Here is a 19,007-nt window from a genome sequence, read left to right on the forward strand (position 1 = left end):
TTCAGTATAAAAGAAAAGATGAAGGGGGTGCCTGGTTGGCTCTGTCAGTAGAGTATGTGACTCTCAATCTCAGGGTCCTGAGTTCAAGCCCCAAGTTGGGCATGGAGCCTACTTAAAAAAAAAAAAAAAGAAAGAAAGAAAGAAAGATGAGGATTAATGGGAGCTACAACAGGTACTGAGATCCATCCACAGAGAGTACATTTCTTTTTTTTTTTTATTTTTTTTTTTAATTTTTTTTTTAATGTTTATTTATTTTTGAAACAGAGAGACAGAGTACAGAGTGCGAGCTGGGGAGGGGCAGAGAGGGAGACACAGAAGTTGAAACAGGCTCCAGGCTCTGAGCTGTCAGCACAGAGACCGATGCGGGGCTCAAACCCACGGACTGTGAGATTATGACCTGAGCCGAAGTCTGACGCTTAACAGACTGAGCCACCCAGGTGCCCCAACAGAGAGTACATTTCTAAATGCATTAGGGGGCAGGAAACCAATATCCTAACCTGAGGACTTACAAGCTGAATTAAAACATTCTCTTCTCCCCATATGTTCAAAATTTAAAGCAGCTCTGTGGTTGTTATTAAAAATAAATACAAATAGGGGTACCTGGGTGGCTCAGTTGGTCAAGCATCTGACTTTGGCTCAGCTCATGATCTCATGGTCCGTGGGTTCGAGACCCGCATCGGGCTCTGTGCTGACTGCCAGCTCAGAGCCTGGAGCCTGTTTCAGATTCTGTATCTCCCTCTCTCTTTGCCCCTCCCCTGTTCACTCTGTCTCTCTCTCTCTCTCTCTCTCTCTCAGAAACGGCTCTTTTAAAAAATAAATAATAAATAAATACAAATATCACTCTTAAAAGGTACACTATAGCACAGCTATAATCAAAGCAAAAGTTTTTAATTGGCCTTCCCATTGGTCAAGGAAGGAATGTTGGTTTTAATTTCTTAATTTCTGGAGTGTGTGCCTAAGTGATATAGTTTTAATAAACTCCTCTTAAGAAACTATTACTACAATGATGATTTGTAATTCATCATAGCTGTTCAGAGAGTCACTGATTCCAATAGAATTCTGCATGTCTTGCTATGCATCAGATTTCCCCTAAATTGCCACTTACCACAGAAAAGAGCTGTGTGTGTGTGCGCGCGCGCGCGCATGCGCGCGCATGCTCACATATGAAAGAGAAAAAACAATTTCATGGTTTTTAGACTCTGGCTTTAGCTATTTTTTTCTAATGGCTCACCTGAAACAAAACATGAAAAACGTCACAAGAAAATCAGTAGAAAATTCAAATAATGTTCCAATACTAAAATACACAGTTTCAGGGCTCAATATTTTTGGTTTCCAAAATCTGAAAAGACCCTATAAAAATTGTTTCTGGATTACAGTATCAGGAGAGAAGGAACTAATCTACCTAATGCATTTTCTTTGAACAATAAAGACTGACATGGAGATTTAATAAGGTATAAATCAATAGAATGCAATCATCTTGCATCTTTTCAAACTAGGCAGACTAGTGTTTTCTTGATTAAGAAAGACAAAAGGACATTTGACCTACCCCCCACTATACTCCCCAAATCAAGGGAAAGGTGAAGTTAACCCTGACTAAGGGAGCAAGTGGGTTTGGAAATCTAAGTTCTCTTTGTCTGCCTGGACTCCACTGCTCTCTGAAAGAATATCTTTGCAGGGCTAGGTCAAGTCAGGGAGAGCACATCTACCCAGTGGGTCTGTTGTCCTAATTTATACACCCTGGGAGAGCACTTTTTCTAAGTTATAAAAGGCCCTGTAGAGGCTGGCTGTGACCCAATGAAAAAAAACATTTTTCATGATATGCCTTTTCTTTGCTTAAATTTGAAACTGCTAGTGCTTAATTTCTTCATGCTTCATTCATTCAACAAATCGTTATTGAGCCCCTTGGCTGTGCCAGCCACTGATACAAAACCATAGCACCTGACCACAAGGAGCTTTCAGTCTAGGTACATGAAGACAAGTAACCAAAGATTACAATCCATGTTACTTTTGGCCTCTTGTGTGGACATGTTCCTAATATTACCGTGACTGTCAAATTTAAACTGAAAAAAATTAAGATCCAGCAGAAATAGATAAAAAAGGATCTCACTTACACAACAAAACAGATACCCCATGTTAAAAACCTGCTCCAAAGGAAAATATTTCCCCTAATTTTATTCAATTATTCAGAAAACACTGCTGCATCCTTGTGATCCAGGAAATTGTAGACTTTCCTACCAATTTCACAATTTCCAGGCTAAGTCTAATACAAACTCTACACTTTTTTAGTATACAAACTGGAGCAGATTCTATGCCAAAGGTTCTCACTTATTAAATATGGATCATAATAATATGTTTATTTTGTGATTGTTATGAGTGTTAAATGAGATAAATATAAAGTGATTAGTACATAATAAATATTCTATATTTTCTGCCTTTATTTTAAAGTTTATAAATCTAATATTATTGGTGAGTTTGAATTTAATGGGAATTTAATGGGTGGTTGTTTTGTTTTGTTTGCACTTATATTTTCCCCTGGCTTATTTTCACAATTTCCAATTAAATTTTTATTTATCTTATGAGGCTTTCACAAGTATTGTGGTAGTTGAGGGCTGATTTTCTGAATCTGAAGGGCATAGGATAATGGTAAATATATTGGTTCTGAAACTACACAGTCCTGAGTTCAAACCAGCCTCTGCCACTCCCCAATCCACATATATCTGACAAGAGGGTCTACTTAGAATTTGTGTGTGTACCTAAGGCACATTTCCTTCTCTCCCTGAAAAGCTATTGTTAAATAATAGTGTTTTGGCTGTAGTGTTTTGATTTTTGGTGTTCTTTCATTTTTGTTTTTCATCATTTTATTTTTATGACCTATGGTACCTTGAGATTTAGGAAACACAGTAATGTGTGTAATGGTAGCAATTTATTTAAACTCTGTAAGCTGACGTGTCTTCATTTGTAAACCTATTTTACTCATAAACCTATTTCTTGAAGTTGATATAAGTAAATGAAATAATACATATATGGTGCCTGAAACAGTGCTTGTGTGTAATAAATGATTTATACCTGGTAGCCATTAATAATTGTATCCACAGTTTACATTGAGAGGATGAAATATAAATAGGTCCTCTGTCTCTGCACTAAACCATAAGCTTATCCCCAGAAAGGTCTATAGAAAAAGGAGTCATTATCAACTGCCTTTTTAAATGGAAACATATTAGAAGATTAGAAATCTCTAATTTTGTCATCTACATGTAAGTGGATCTTATATTAAAGATTAGTTTATACAGATTCCATTAGATTATATTAGATTATATATATAGATTAGATTAGCTGTAGTGTGGTGGCTATTTTGAAAGGATGAGTAGAGTCCAAAGAGAATTCACAGATCAGCCCCCTGGAAATCATCTGTAGGAATTGTTTTTGGGGAAGTGACTTAAAGAATGAAACTGGAGGGGCGCCTGGGTGGCTCAGTCGGTTAAGCGTCCGACTTCGGCTCAGGTCATGATCTCACAGTTCTTGGGTTCAAGCCCCGCGTCGGGCTCTGTGCTGACAGCTAGCTCAGAGTCTGGAGCCGGCTTCACATTCTGTATCTCCCTCTCTCTCTGACACCCCCCTGCTCATGCTGTCTCTCTCTCAGAAATAAATAAAAAACATTAAAAAAAAAAAAAAGAATGAAAACTGGAGGATGAGCAGCAGTTAGCCAGGTAAGCACAGGGAAAGTACTGGGAAAGAGATCTTCAAGTAAGAGGAATAGGATGTGCCAAGTCCAGAAGGTGAGAAAGAGCCTGGTGTGTGAGATTAATCAATGCTATTCATAAAGCTGTACTATGTTTATAATACACAAGCATATTTGACCATAAGTAATGAACGCATTTCTTCCAAGATCAGGGGATCATTGCTAAATCACTGAACTTTAGATTCTTAAAGACTTCAGAGATCAAAGTAAAGCCTTTCCTTTTTGAGATAAGGAAGCCAAAGTTTGGATGAATGAAAGAAGGAGAAACAGAGAGGAAGTAACTAACATGATGAGCACTTATGTATCAGATAAGTGACATTGTGCACTTACTATAGATGAGGAGACTGAGACATAGAAACTTAAATAATTCACTCAAATCTATAACTTTAAAAAGAGTAGAGCCAGAATTCAAATCCAGATTTACAATACTCCAGATTCTAGGACTGATTTAACTATACTCCTTGGAATTTGTGTGAGCTTATCCACCTGTGAATTTATCTCCATAGTGGCATTATATTTATTTGTATGTTTTTTTTTGCACCAGTCTGTAAGCTTCTTGGGAGTCTTTCTATTTCTAAGCATATTTCCTGGCAGATGAATGAATCCAAAAAGATATCAGAAGACTGGATGGATGAATGGATGGATGATGGATGATGGATGAGCACTGGAGAGATTACTTGGATGGATTTTTCTGAGGGTCTACCCAATAACCTTTCAGCTTAATGTGATACCCTCAAAAATACTTCTAAATCTAATTAATCACCTACATTTCAAAAAGCCAATAAGTAATCTACCATAATTTTAAATTTAACAAATTTAAAACTCAATGATTCTGAATAAAGTAAAAAGCAGCAGATCTAGAAAAGAAGCCCTACATATTGAGTTCTTTGCAGACACAGTCTGTGGCCCATGTATCCTTTCATCTCTAATATCTGTACTCTGAGCACATTTGGCATGTATGCTCTGATTAGAGTCATGTATGGTTAGCCTATTAAGTAATAGAAGGAATCCAATTCTGAAAATAACATTTTATGGTGGACAAATAATTCCAGACTGATTATTAAAGGAAGAGGAGAACTAATGTTTTACCACACAAAAGACCTACATTTATTATCTTCATACTGATGTTCCAATGATGCTATCAGATGTCACATTAAATATTGATTATGGGCAGGATTGACATGGAATATATCTAACCACTGGTACATACAGATACCAACTAGTCAGAGAGATGCCGTGGCCCGACGAAAGGATGCCTCAATACATCAGAACAGATACCAGTGTAAATAAGCTGTTTAATGCACAGTGTAGGGCATGAAAGTCAGCCCTACTCATAGGTCTTTGCAGATAAGGAGCAGAGACATAGTTGATAAGGAACAGAGTCATTGATAACAGGAAAGAGGATCATAGAGGCTATAATGTAACCAGAATTCAACCACATAGTCCTTATCAGTCTTGTAGCAAGGTACAGGGTTGCTAGAAAGAGTGAGCAAGAATCAGATGTTTGCATATTCAGTACTGGATAACCTGAGTATTGACCTAGAAGTCCTGACAAAGGATGGAATTGGTCCATTGGTCTCTGGGGTTAAACTCAACCTCTAGGTGAAGATTACATGGTTCAGCTGTGGGAAAAGAAGAAAACCACTCTAACTTCAAAATGAATATCATTTTTGTTAGCAGGGCTGGCTTCCTTTTTTCTTTCCTCCTTTTGTTTCTTTTCTGTCTGAATTAGCAAGAAAACATTTCTATCGCTTACAGTCAAAGAACAACTATTACACAAGATACTTTGCCTTATTATTGACACAATATCCTTATTAATTCTATCTAAGCTCACTAGCTCTTTGAACAAGCAACCACTTACTCATTTGGTGTTCATATAATTTTTTAAGTTTAGCTGTAAAATATTTCAATGCAAAATAATGGACAAAAATTAGCTGAGTAAGGTTTGGCCATGTAAGTAGTGGACTTTGACTCTCATGACTTTATATTGAATATGCCATTGTCAGTTATTGACTAATGCCAGGTTCCAACGCTCTCTCTCCACAGCCTCATTCTTTGGTTCATGCTGCTTTTTCCCTCAGAAATGCCCTTCTTACCACCTTCACCTATAGAAAATATATTTATCTTCAAAATACTGATTTAAATATCAACTCTGCAAAGCCTTCCCTCTTTCACAGGTTAGAACTAATCACTCCACATCTGTGATTCCCGGCAACATCACCTCTGTTGGAACAGCACTCTGGTGTGCCTTGAACAGTAGACAACTGGACTCCTTAAAGAATTCATCTTAAGGGGCACCTGGGTGGCTCAGTTGGTTGAGCATCCGACTTCAGTTAGGGTCATGATCTCATGGTTCATGAGTTCAAGCCTCACATAGAGTTCTGTGCTGACAGATCAGAGCCTCGAGCCTACTTTGGATTCTGTGTCTCCCTCTCTATCTGCCCCGCACCCCCCGCGCCCCCCCTTGTGCTCTGTCTCTCTCTCCCTCACAATAAATAAACATAAAAAAGATAAAAAAAAAAATTCATCTTAAGTTACCCAGAGCTACAGTTAATACAAAAATTTTATTTACGGGGGTGCCTGGGTAGTTCAGTAAGTTCGTTGGACTCTCGATTTTGGCTCAGATCATGATCTCACAGTTCATAAATTTGAGCACCGCATTGGGCTCTGCATGAATGGCGCAGAGCCTGCTTGGGATTCTCTCTCTCTCTTTCTCTCTGTCTCTCTCTCTTTGCCCCTCCCCAGTTATTGTATGCTTTCCCTCTCTCTACATAAATAAACTTAAAAAATTATATTTATGTCTCATTGGTATAAAGATGCATGTATTAATAGTATACACTAAAACATTTACTTTGACCTAAAAGTTCATTTCTCTTTTCCAATTACAAAAGAAAGTAAAACATTTTCATGGACCCCTAAAAGTAGAGTGAATCCTTGGCATTTTGTCCACTGTCTCATGAGTAAGTTTTCCCTGCGTGCATGTGCTCTCATTTATACATCTTCCTCACTTATACAATCCACAGCTTAAGAGGATTCTCCAAAGGACAAGCTTGGTTTCAGAATGTGGGGATAGGATCAAACTTGAGATTAGAGTAAATGATTCAGTGTGAAGAGGGTTCTCTTAAAGGAGGATTGTATTATTTTCCTAATTAAATGATTCAAATATGTAATGATTCTTTTTTAAAAGAGTCTAAAGCCATTGACAATTTGCTGATTAAAAGCCTAGTTTTCTAAGGAAAATTTTTCTAGATAGAACCAGGGCTACTATGGACATTAATAGTCACTTGTTTTGTTTGCATCTTACCAATTTAGAGCAATATTTGAGTTAATCTGAAATAAATTAACTATCATTTGCATGATGCTTTACAACTAACAAAGCATTTCCACATATATTACTCATTTAATCTGCATACTCCACCTGAAGTGTTGGTGTCTTTAATTTTTCATTTGACAGGCAAGAAAAACAAGCCTCAGATGGATGAAGTGACTTCCCCAAGGTCATACAGCTTGTAGTGCAGAGTCTGGGACTCATGCCCAGTTCTCCTAATCCCAGAATCTCATATTCTTTCCAGTACATCATGCTCCCTATAGGGGAAAAAAAAAGCAACTATGTAAACACATGCATTAAAAAGTTAGCTCGTAATTCTAAGTAGATTAATGTTCTTTTAGAAAACCGAATGGCATTTTTGTAGATGTAATTGTTATGGGTTTAGTTCTAAAACATTTTAATAAGAAGGTGGTTGACAAAAATTATTTTCAGTGGAAGTCAATATTAATAATATTTTGAGTTTATATGAAATTCTATGGATCATGAACTTCGGTAGAAATTATGATGAATATGTCAGGAATGGATAGATAAGATATGTATTTTTAATGTCAAATTCCAGGTCTTTGTTTCTTAGCTTGTTAGATTTCCCTTTCCTTCCTTTTTCTTCTCAGTTTCTTAAGTCTTACCTTGGATATAGACTCCTCTCATACCCTCTTTTGGTAAACAACCTAAAGCAAATGTTTCTGTGAGTTATCTTTTATCAACTTCTTTGCTCTTGAAAGGGGTAATTTCCTCACAAATAAAACAATGGAAGGAAGGAATGGCATTGAGCAAGTCTGATCTTGAAAAAGGAAAAGATCTGCAAAGCATGAAGACTAAATCATACATTATCTAGAAAAACAAATGAGGCCTATTAAAGTTAGCATAAATACTCACTCTTCACAAGAATGTTGGGTGAAACAAAGAACGAAATTTTAGAGATTTGAAAAGGACTGTAACCCAATGCCATACAATACACAAATTGGCTTTTTCAAGTATAAATTTATTGATAGTAGTTTCATAGTTCTGGTAACTAGTGTGGAAAGAAACTCTATTAAGCCAAGATTGTAAGGTCAGAAAGTGAATAACTGAATAACTGAATGTGACTTTGTCATCCCAGTTCAATTTCATTTTGATTACCGACAGAAGAAGGGTCAGGAAATATTTCTATTTTTCTGGAATGCATTTATAAAGTTTAAAAATATTATTTTACTCATAAATAATCAAATTAATTTAATTTCACAAATGTCTTGAAGTTACATATCTTGCCACATGGTATTCTTTTCTATTGTGATATGAATATAAATAATTATACCGTATGATTTTTAAATACACAACCTAATTTCATTTTACATTCTGTATTCCTCAAACTTTTGGCCTCTGGGTCACAAAATAAAAGGTATGCTTAAGGTGTAGCTTCATGAAGCTAGTGCTGCACAGACTGCTTTATCCACAGCAGACATCCTGTCCAGAAAGTCAGCAATTCAACCAAATGCTGCATTAAAATCCAGCTTGGGGCACCTGGGTGGCTCAGTCGGTTAAGTTCAGCTTTGGCTCAGATCATGACCTCACAGTTGGTGAGTTCAAGCCCCACATTGGGCTCTGTGCTGACAACTCAGAGCCTGGAGCTTGCTTCAGATTCTGTCTCCCTCTCTTTCTGCCCTTCCCCTGCACTCTCACTCACTCTCTCTCTCTCTCTCTCCCAAAAATAAACATTAGAAAAAATTTTTTTAAAAAAACAGTTTAATAAAGCAATCAAGTACCTGAAACAATGTTTGCACAGTATGTGTTCCTTATGCTTGGGCAATTTGCTGCCACAGTAGTGAATTTCATTTGAAACTCTAAGAACAATATTTTATTAACTGGTACATGGAACAACCCCCAACATTTGAATAACATTATTAGAACTAAAAGGAATGGGTCAATACAGATGCGATACTTCACAGGAAGATGGGCTTTTTTTGGGATACTTAAAAAATTTTTTTCTATGTTTATTTATTTTGAGAGAGAGACAGAGACAGAGAAACAGAGCATGAGTGGGTGAGGGGCAGAGAGAGAGGGAGATACAGAATCCGAAGCAGGCTTCAGGTTTTGAGCTGTCAGCACAGAGCCTGACATGGGGCTTGAACCCACAAACCATGATACCATGACCTGAGCAGAACTCCGACACTTAACTGACTGAGCCACCCAGGCACCCTAGGATACTTTAATGACAATTTTATGGAAGTTCAGCCATGAGCAGGTGTGTGTCAAGCATGAGGGATATGAGGATGAACAAGGCATAACCCCTAGCTTCAAAGAGCTTCAAAGGACCATCATTATCTTATCTCCAAAATCTAACATGCTAATTGGCACAGAATAGGTGCTAATGAATCTTGGATGAATCACTGAAAGGTCAGCTTAAAATTACAAAAAGACTGCTACAAACACAGATACCCACAGGAGCTCCAGGCCAGAGGGTCAGAGTGAATAAAAGTAGGAGGCATGAGTGGAATGGAAGGGATAATAGTAAATGTGGCCAGTATTAAACAACATGAATGAACAGTAGTGTGGAAAAACTTTACTGAAATGAAAAATAAAAGCGAATTTTATCAGAAAGGAAAAAGAAAGCTAATGAAGATACTAGAACCACCTCCCCCCCCCCCACAAAAAATGATAATAGTAAATCAAGATTTAGGTCGAAACCAAAAGCGTAACTTCATTGATAATGTGCATTTTGTGTCAGCTTAAAGTATAAAATTTGAAACAAATTTTGGAGACCTTAATTATATGTTGCCATTAACAAAATCATCATTGTTTTAAAACCTCCATTTTCTTCAACCATTGGAGCCCCTATGCTAAATAATGATGGATTGTTAAACATTGTTTTCCCATAGTATTTGTTAGGTGGGTTTTTAAAATTTGTTTTGAAACTTGGGGAAAGAATATGGTGCTATAGATATGGTGATGGAAATTGTCAAAACTAAACTTCAAGAGCACATTTTAGAAAAACTAGTACCCACATAATTGATGACTATCCCAAAGAATTCTTAGTTTAATTTTTTGTTCAATTTTACTTGTAATGAAATTACACCAAGCAATAACTGGTAATGATTTGCATAAGTCTACTGAAAATAATCTTTTCATCTTCACAATGAACTTCTCATCCACTTAAATTAATAGGATTGGAATCAGAAATACAAGTGATTCATCAACTTGACTTAATTATTGAAATCCACCAAGGTTCAGAGAGCAATTGGCAATCAGACAAAACAGAGAGTACAAGAATTCGATATCTCAGATGTCAGTGACATTTTGACTATGGGAGTTTTTTAATTGAAAAGCATGATAAATCTTCAAAGGACAGTTTCTACCTAGTCTTTATGAGAAATAAGTTTTGTTGACAAATAAACTAATATATGACTCTGGGAAAAAAATCTTCATTCTAGTGGCTAAAATGTAGCCAACCATCAAAGCGTTACCTGCTGCTAAGAATCCTCTTAGTGCTTTGTTATTCCAACAGGGACTTTTCTATCCTGAAAACCTAATAAAGTTTCAAAGCCCTTTCAAAGGGGTCCTGACTTCCTCTTTTTATCTAGTAATAATATATATTCATGTTTTCTTTACCCAGTAAAGTAATACAGTCATGACACACTTTTTTTTCCCCAAAGACCTGCATAATAATATACTCATTATTTAACTTAAAATTTTTTTCATTAGCCAAAAAAATTCTAAATTGTAAAAGACAAATTTTATGTGCTTAGTGAGATTGTTTAGAGGTGAATGTTTATATTTTATTTTATATTACATAACATTAGGTGAGACTTACAGTGTCTCAAGCATTTCACAGAATAATATCTTACTTTTTAAATAACTGGAATATAACATAGATTTGCTTTAAATCTATACCTGTTCTATTTTGTGAAAACTGTGACAAATTAAAACATATATTCTAATAGCATAATATTACAGCCAAACTGAGAAAATCTGGCCAAATTTGTTTCTACCCAAGAACAAATTTTCATTTTCAAAAGATATAATGGAAGCTATTAAAATTAGTAAAACTTTCTATACACATAGACCATTTATAACCTATGGACTCCATTGTATCCCAGGACTGCATGTTTTATGCTGTTTAAATAAAAAACCAAAACAAAATCATAGGGGCACCTGAATGGCTCAGTCGGTTGAGCATCTGATTCTTTTTTTTTTTTAAATTTTTAATGTTTTATTTATTTCTAGGAGAGAGAGAGAGACAGCGTGAGCAGGGGAGGGCCAGAGAGAGAGGGAGTCACAGACTGAAACAGGCTCCAGGCTCCGAGCTGGCAGTCAGCACAGAGCCCGACACAGGGCTCGAACCCATGAACCGCGAGATCAGGACCTAAGTGAAAGTCGGACGCTTAACCGACTAAGCAACCCAGGCGCCCCTGAGCATCTGATTCTTGTTCTCAGCTCAGGTCTTGATCTCAGGATCATGAGTTCAAGCCCCACATTGGGCTCTGCAGTGGAAATGAAGCCTACTTAAAAATCAATTAATCAGGGCACCTGGGTGGTTCAGTTGGTCCAGCATCTAACTCTTGATTTCAGCTCAGGTCATGATCCCAGGGTCATGGATTCCAGCCCCAGGTGGGGCTCTGAGCTGAGTGTGGAGCCTGCTTGGGATTTTCTGTCTCTCCCTCTGTCTCCCTCTCCCAACTCGTACTCTATCTCTAACTAACTAACTAACTAACTAACTAACTAAAATTCAAAAAATAGATCTGGAGCTATCAATTCATTTTGGAAATAAAAAGATTAATTCTATTAAAAAACAGTAAGAGCAATACCTGGAACAGAGGGCCTCCCATTGGAAGCAGGGCAGGTATTTTTCACAATACTAGGAAGAGACTGCTGAGAAGATGCCAATGTTCTGAAGATATAAGGGAAATGTAATCAAGAAAAAATGATCTGCACAGAACCAAGAAGGGCAAGATGTTGCAGTCTCAGAAAGCACTGAGGTTCAGGAAATATAAAAAGAGGTAATAAGAAGAGATCTTAGGTAGGTTTGACTCAAAAAGGAGAGAGATGGAGAGAGACAGAAATAGAATTATTAAAACTGGGATGAGTAATTAGGAAAGGTGCAAGTAAAATTTTCTGTTTTAAATTGATACTGAGCCCAGTGCTTATGCTTTGCCTGAGCCTACTGATGGAAAGTAACTGAATTTAGTTGCTGGTAGAAAAAAAAATCTGGGGCAGAAGCCAAACAAGCAATGTACTATCAGTAGATTGTACTGAAAAAGGAATATGCTTTTATACAAATATGCACTATGGTAGATTGCTTTTAAAGATGGCCACCAACAATTCCTCTTATGTGCATGCCCCTCTTCCCTTCAGGAAGGGGAATCTATTTCCTGTCATCTTGGTTCTGGCCTGGACTTGTGACTTATTTTGACCTAAAGGATGTGGCAGAAGTGATAGACACTGTGACAGTTCTCTGGACTCAGAATTTAGGAAACATGGCAGCACCCATTTCTCTCTGGAAAGCCAGTTGTCAAGCTTTTGGAAAGACAATCTAGACTGCTAGAGAAATGGATGTACACGGAAGAGAATCAAGGTACCCTAGCCACTTAGCCCACCACAGCTGAGGCACCGAACATGTGAGTAAGACTATTTTTGATGTTCCAGACCCAGCAGCTACAAACTAATTACAGCCATGTGGCCCCAGCTGATAGACACTACGTGGAGCAGAAGAATTGCCAACCAACCCATAAGAGAAATAATAAATCATTGGTTTAATCCACTATCTTTTAAGGTGGTTACTTATACAGCAATAGATACTAAAATTTTGCAGCAAACTAAAAGGAAAAATAAAAAGTGGCTGGAGAGGAGCAGATGAATTTAAAATGAACTGAAAAAAAAATACAAGAAGCAATCAATGTTAGGGTAGAAGCAAAATGGTGGCAACAGAAAGTGGCAAAGAAAGCCAAGTAATGAGCCTGGGAGGACTGATGTTTGAATGCTAAAGTTGCTTTTTTCAAAGGGTAACTAAAAAAGTATCAGGAACATAAGGAGAAAATTCATTGTTCTGATAAAAGAAAATTATATCATTTCAATAATAGTAAAGAACTTACTGGATTCCAACTTGAATATGACAACAATTCTAAATTTAGACAAAATTTAAAAAGAAAATCTCTTTGGAGAAATCGGGAAGCTACCACGGCAGTCAATATTTAAAGTGCCAAGATCTGAGAGAGAAAGGAAGTTCACTGATATGAACCCAACATGCTGTAGCACTTTTCCCCAGGAATTGGAGGATTTCTGAGCTACAAAGGAGGAGAGAAACCAAGCAGAAAGCAGTGTTTAAAGGCTGCCAGGGATTTCAATAGTGTTACTACTGAAAATCGGGCCCATGCAAGGAGGGGGATCCCTAGCAAATCTCTCATACTTCTAATTAAGAATCCAGGACCATAATATAAGAAAAAATACGAACCAAAAATAGAAAAAAACTTACCAAGGACTGAAACCTGTCTTTGAGTCAAATAAACCCCAGGTAGGAGTCAGGTAATATTCCCTTAATCTAATAAAATTAGAAAAGTTGGGGGGCAGGGAAGTCCTCCTTGGAAGAAGATAATGTCTGTGAAAGTGTCAAATTATCACTACAATTTTTCACCACAATGTCTTGTGCTCAGTTGAAAACTCCCAGGCATTCCTGGAAAGGACCAAATACCTGGCAAATAAAAGAAAGAATAGACAATGGAGGCAGAGCTCCAGGTGATCCAGATGTTAGAGTTATTATAAATAGTTTTTGAAATTATCATAAATATATCTGTGGAAACACATGACAGGATGAATGATTTCACCAGAGAACTGGAATCTTCAAGAAATTATTAAATTTAAATAAACACTCTATAAATGGGTAGTACTATAATAAATATTTTAAATTCAGTAGACAGGATTAACACAAATTAGACACAACAGATGAAAGGATTTGAAACTGGAAGAAAGGTCAATAGAATGGATCCAATAAAGCATGGAGAAAAAATATATTTTAAAAAATGGTGGAGTATAAACATATAGGGCATGATGAAAAACCTAACATATTTGTAAGTATTCCAGAAAAAGAATGCCAAGAGAATGAGAGAGCGAGAGAGGGAGAGAAAGAGAGAGAAGAGAGAGAAGGGGAGGGAGGGTAGGAGGAAGGGAAAAAGGAAAAAGGAGGGGAATGATGCAGAAATAATAATGAAGAGGAACTGGCTGAGAAATGATCAAAACTAATAAAAGACAACATGTCACACATTTAAGAAATTTTATGAATCTCAAGCAGAACAAGAACAACAAAATACCCAAGTATTTCATAGTAAAACTACTCAAAACCAATATCAACAATGACAACAAGCAACTTTAAAGTAAATACTTCAATCTCAATATTTAAAAATATGAATTGAGTTGCTTTCCTTGAAGCTCCTCTGCAGTTAAATGAACACACACAGGGGCACCTGGATGGCTCAGTCAGATATGCATCTGACTTTGGCTCAGGTCATGATCTCACAGTTTGTGGGTTTGTGCTGACAGCTCAGAACCTGGAGCTTGCTTCAGATTCTGTGTCTCTCTCTCTCTCTCTGCCTTGCCCCTCTCTGCCCCGGGTAGTACTCTGTCTCTCTCTCTCAAAAATAAATGAACATAAAAAAATGTTTAAAAATACAAATAAAACATAAACACAAACACCCAGTGTTTTTTTTATATGTTCTTCTGTTGGCTTGGGACAGAGTGGGGCAGATCCACAAATATTTTTTGGATCCCTTTATGTAATTACTGACACACATGGGAAAGAGAATAAGAAACTTTGCCCTTCAGGCTTCTCTTCTTTCCATATTTCTTAACCTTTCTTAGATCCCCTTTAGAAAGCCTATCCATCTCTCTGGCATAGAATCTTAGAATTTACTTTAACCCTAAACACACACACACACACACACACACACACACATATTTGAGCCTTGAAACTCAAGGTGACATCTCCATCTATAAACTCTCTAACGAAGTTTAGGCATCAGTGACATCAAAAAAATGTCTTTCCAACCTTAATCATTTAAGTTGTTATTGAAATTCCTTTGAAATTTAATTAAACTAGAGGACAGTTACTTCCTCCCTACAAGTATCTTCTCAGTACCTCAAGGATAGCCTTCAATTATCCATTTCTATCTCTTCTTCTAAGTGTGTGACAATGTTTCCTTGACTACAGGAAGTGTGTTGCTAAGCAGCACATCGTTTGGCTGGATATAAGACAAAAACCAACACCAGCAATGAAAATAGTCATGTAATATAATTATTTCCTACCTGTAATTAGCTGTGGATTTTTTGTTAAAACTTAACAATGTGTTTTACTCACATCTATAAAACAATGTGATTTGAGATGAATCAACAGTCTTAGAAAACTTTCAGTAACCCCTACTAAAACTGTACACTATCATTAAATAAATTCACATGTTGCTAATAGATAATTGGATTCAATGACTTTACAATTGAAACAATACTATGTTAGAAAGAAAAAAGCATTTTAACTGTCATCACTAAGCATTCCCACATTCTGCTTTTCGTGAAAACATTCATCTTGCCTCACTAGTGCTATTATTTGGGATTTGAAAGCTAAATTTAAAAAATTCTCCAGTAGCACAATTCATCTGAAATGGTAATGGATAGTGAGAAATGTATAAGGCATTACATTAGCAAATATTTATGCAAACAGATGAATAACTTAAAGTGTAATTTCTTTATTGTTTTCTATGCCTGGAAATTCAAAGGCGCTTCTATCCATTTTTCCATCAGACTCCACATGATGTTTCATTACATTGTCTTCTAATGAATGAGTCCTCTTATCTGCACATCTGATCTTCCTTATCAGGGATTTTTCCCTGTCCCAGGTCCATATTTCCACCTGTAGCACTAGAATAATGATGGGGCCAAATTAGGTTTACTAAGCCACCAGCCCAAGTGAGTTCCTATCAATTTGAGCAGTTTCATCTTTGTTGATAAGGCAATAAAAGGATTACTGTGAACATTGTCTGCTTTCATAAAAGGATTACATTTTGGCTCCAATTTTTAGACTTTTACTTTGGGGTAAGCCTTTCTTCTAGAATAGTCCAACTAGGACCCTATGGAACGTAGCATGTTTTGTTTACTTCACATGTAAAATATGTCATCCTCATTTTATGGAACACATTCTTTTTTGAGAACAATAAGCTTTTCAAAATACTGGATTGTGATTTTTTGGGTTTTTTTTTGTTTGTTTGCTTGTTTTTGTCTCAAACAGGATGCATTAATGTCTGTGTGCTAGGCATAGCAGTACCTAAGAGCACTGCAAAATTCACTGCAGCAAATTTGGTTCTTTCAAATGGGCAGATCCATCAGAAGACTCATAAGCTGCTGGCTTTGTCTCCAAAAATGGAATTGAAGTATCATACCAAAGTACCTGCTTACTCTTCTAAGTGCTTTTTATGAAAGAACAAAATGTGTCCCATCATTTTATTTACTATTTTCTTATCACTTCATCAGGATTGCCCCATTTTATCTCTGTGTGCTCTGGGAAGGATGGCTCTTTTTAAAGTAATCAATTTTATGTGAATTTTACCATATTCAATATCTGGAGTATCTCACAATTCTGAATTTTTCTAAAGCAATTTATTTGCATCATTTATATGACCCTGAGTATGTGTTACGAGATAAAGTTTGTTCCCTAAAAATTCATATGTTGAAGATCAAACTCTCAGTACTTCAGAATGTGGCCATATTTAAAGAGATGGTATTTAAAGAGGTAATTAGAGTAAAATGAGGTCATTAGGGTGGGCCCTAGTCCAATATGATGGGTATCCTTATTAGAAGAGATTAAGGAGACTTCAGGAGAAAATGGCAGAGAAGGACGATCTTGGGCTCACCTTATCCCACAGATACAAGTAGATAATATCCACATCAGTGTAAATAAAAAACCCAGAAAATAACCTAAAAACTGGCTAAATAGATTCTCTACAGCTAAATGCAGGGAAGAAGCCACATCAAAAAGGGTAGGAAGGACAGAGGCATAGTAGGGAAACAAACTGACCCTCAAGACTGTCCATAGAAAAGAGGGACACTACCAGTAGGGAGAAGGGAGAGGAGCAGACCTGACACCATGCACTGCGGGCATGGGGTGCCTGCACTAGGAAGACATAGCACTTGGCTCCATAACACTTGGCTTTGAAAATCAGAGGGGCTTAACTTCATCAATTCTTATGATCAACGGGGCTTAAGTCTTGGAACTTTAAAAATCAGTGGCCAATGGGGCACCTGGGTGGCTCAGTCAGTTAAATGTCTGACTTCTGCTCAGGTCATGATTTTGCAGTTTGTGGGCTCAAGCCCCACATCAGGCTCTGTGCTGACAGCTCAGAGCCTGGAGCCTGCTTCGGATTCTGTGTGTCCCTCTCTCTCTCTCTCTGCCCCTTCCTTGCTTGTGCTCTGTTTCTTTCTCTCTCAAAAATAAATAAACATTCAAATTAAAAAATTTTTTCTTAAATCAGTGGCCAAAAGAAACTGAGCCTCCACTCTTAAAGAGATAGTATAACAAACATCCCCTCTGAGATATAGCATAGAAGCAGCAGTTTGTAAAGCCCTGGGGTATACAAGAAGGAGGTTTATTTATTAATTTCAGAACTTGTACTGGAGAGTCAGTGATCTTTAGGAAGCTTCTAGAAGAACAAAAAAGCTGGCAGGTGCCATTTCCCTCTTCTAACCCCTATCCTAGATACACAGAGAGCTGCAGGAACCAGCACAGTACAAACACTCTCCACTCAGCTTGACAACAGCATCCTGCTACTGCATTCATCTGCAGACCCACTTCCTCCACCTGGGCCTCTCAGTTTTCCAAAGCAGTATCACAAGCATAGCAGTGGGCAAGCAGCCTCTACTGGAGCCAGCACTACCTAAGAGTAATTCCTACCTGAAAGAGAGGGGAAGATAACAATACATGCCAGATTAACTGCAGCCCAGCAGTGGGCTGCGGACAAACAGCCACTCTGACTGCAGGTTATACCCACCAATGAAAGCTTTCCAAGGGCCAACAAATGAACAGCACCTTGCAGTTCAGTGAGACCACAGCCCTGGCAAAAGCTTGGTCTGAACCAACTCAAGCTCAAAGTGGTCCCAGACTCAAACTCAAGGTGGCCCCAGACTGCCCCATTAACAATACAGGACCAAATCCTACCCACCACAGGCAAATAAGACATTGTAGATAACTGAACTGAAGGCAAACATGGCTTAGCCATAACAGTAGAATGCATGCAACACACATAGGAGACACCCCTGCAGTGCCAGGTTCTGGGGAACAGGGAAAAATGCACTGCAGGGCACTATAGGACCTCTTCTTCCTAAGACCACTACTTTCAAGATCATGAGATGTAGCTCATTTCCTAACACACAGAAGGAACATGGAGGTTTAGACAAAATGCATGAAATGGAAAAAAAGAGGACAAAATGGCAGCAAGACAGCTAAACAAAACAGAGATAAGTAATACACCTGATACAGAATTTAAAGTAATGGTCATAATGGAAAATCCAAAATACTCCACCAAAAATCTGCTAGAACTTATTCATAAATTCATCAAAGTTGCAGGATATAAAATCAGTGCACAGAAATCTGTCACATTTCTATAATGAAGCACTTCAATAATGAAGCAACAGAAAGAGAAATCAAGGCATCAATCCCATTTACAATTGCACCAAAACCCAGAAAATACCTAGGAATAAACCCAACCAAAGAGGTGAAAAATCTGTACGCTGAAAACTAGAAAGCTTATGAAATAAACTGAAGAAGACACACAAAAAAAATGGAAAACTATTTCATGCTTAAGGATTGGAAGAACAAATATTGTTAAAATGTCAATACTACCCAAAGCAATCTACATATTCAATGCAATCTCTATCAAAATAACACCATCATTTTTCACAGAGCTAGAACAAACAATCCTAAAAGTTGTATGG

The 19,007-nt window shown here is 37.3% G+C and overlaps 1 protein-coding gene across 1 annotated transcript in view; it reads right to left on the bottom strand.

Moving 5' to 3' along the window:
* SCEL (sciellin) overlaps positions 1-19,007 on the bottom strand; it is a 211,663-nt gene that overhangs the window by 183,453 nt on the left and 9,203 nt on the right. Inside the window, exon 2 of the mRNA XM_077750066.1 lies at positions 7,158-7,324. The gene's annotated coding sequence lies outside the window, so the exon portion shown is untranslated. The remainder of the gene's footprint in view (positions 1-7,157; positions 7,325-19,007) is intronic.

Source organism: Crocuta crocuta, unplaced genomic scaffold, assembly GCF_008692635.1.
Source record: "Crocuta crocuta isolate KB4526 unplaced genomic scaffold, BGI_CrCroc_1.0 scaffold189, whole genome shotgun sequence".
Taxonomy (NCBI): Eukaryota; Metazoa; Chordata; class Mammalia; order Carnivora; family Hyaenidae; genus Crocuta; species Crocuta crocuta.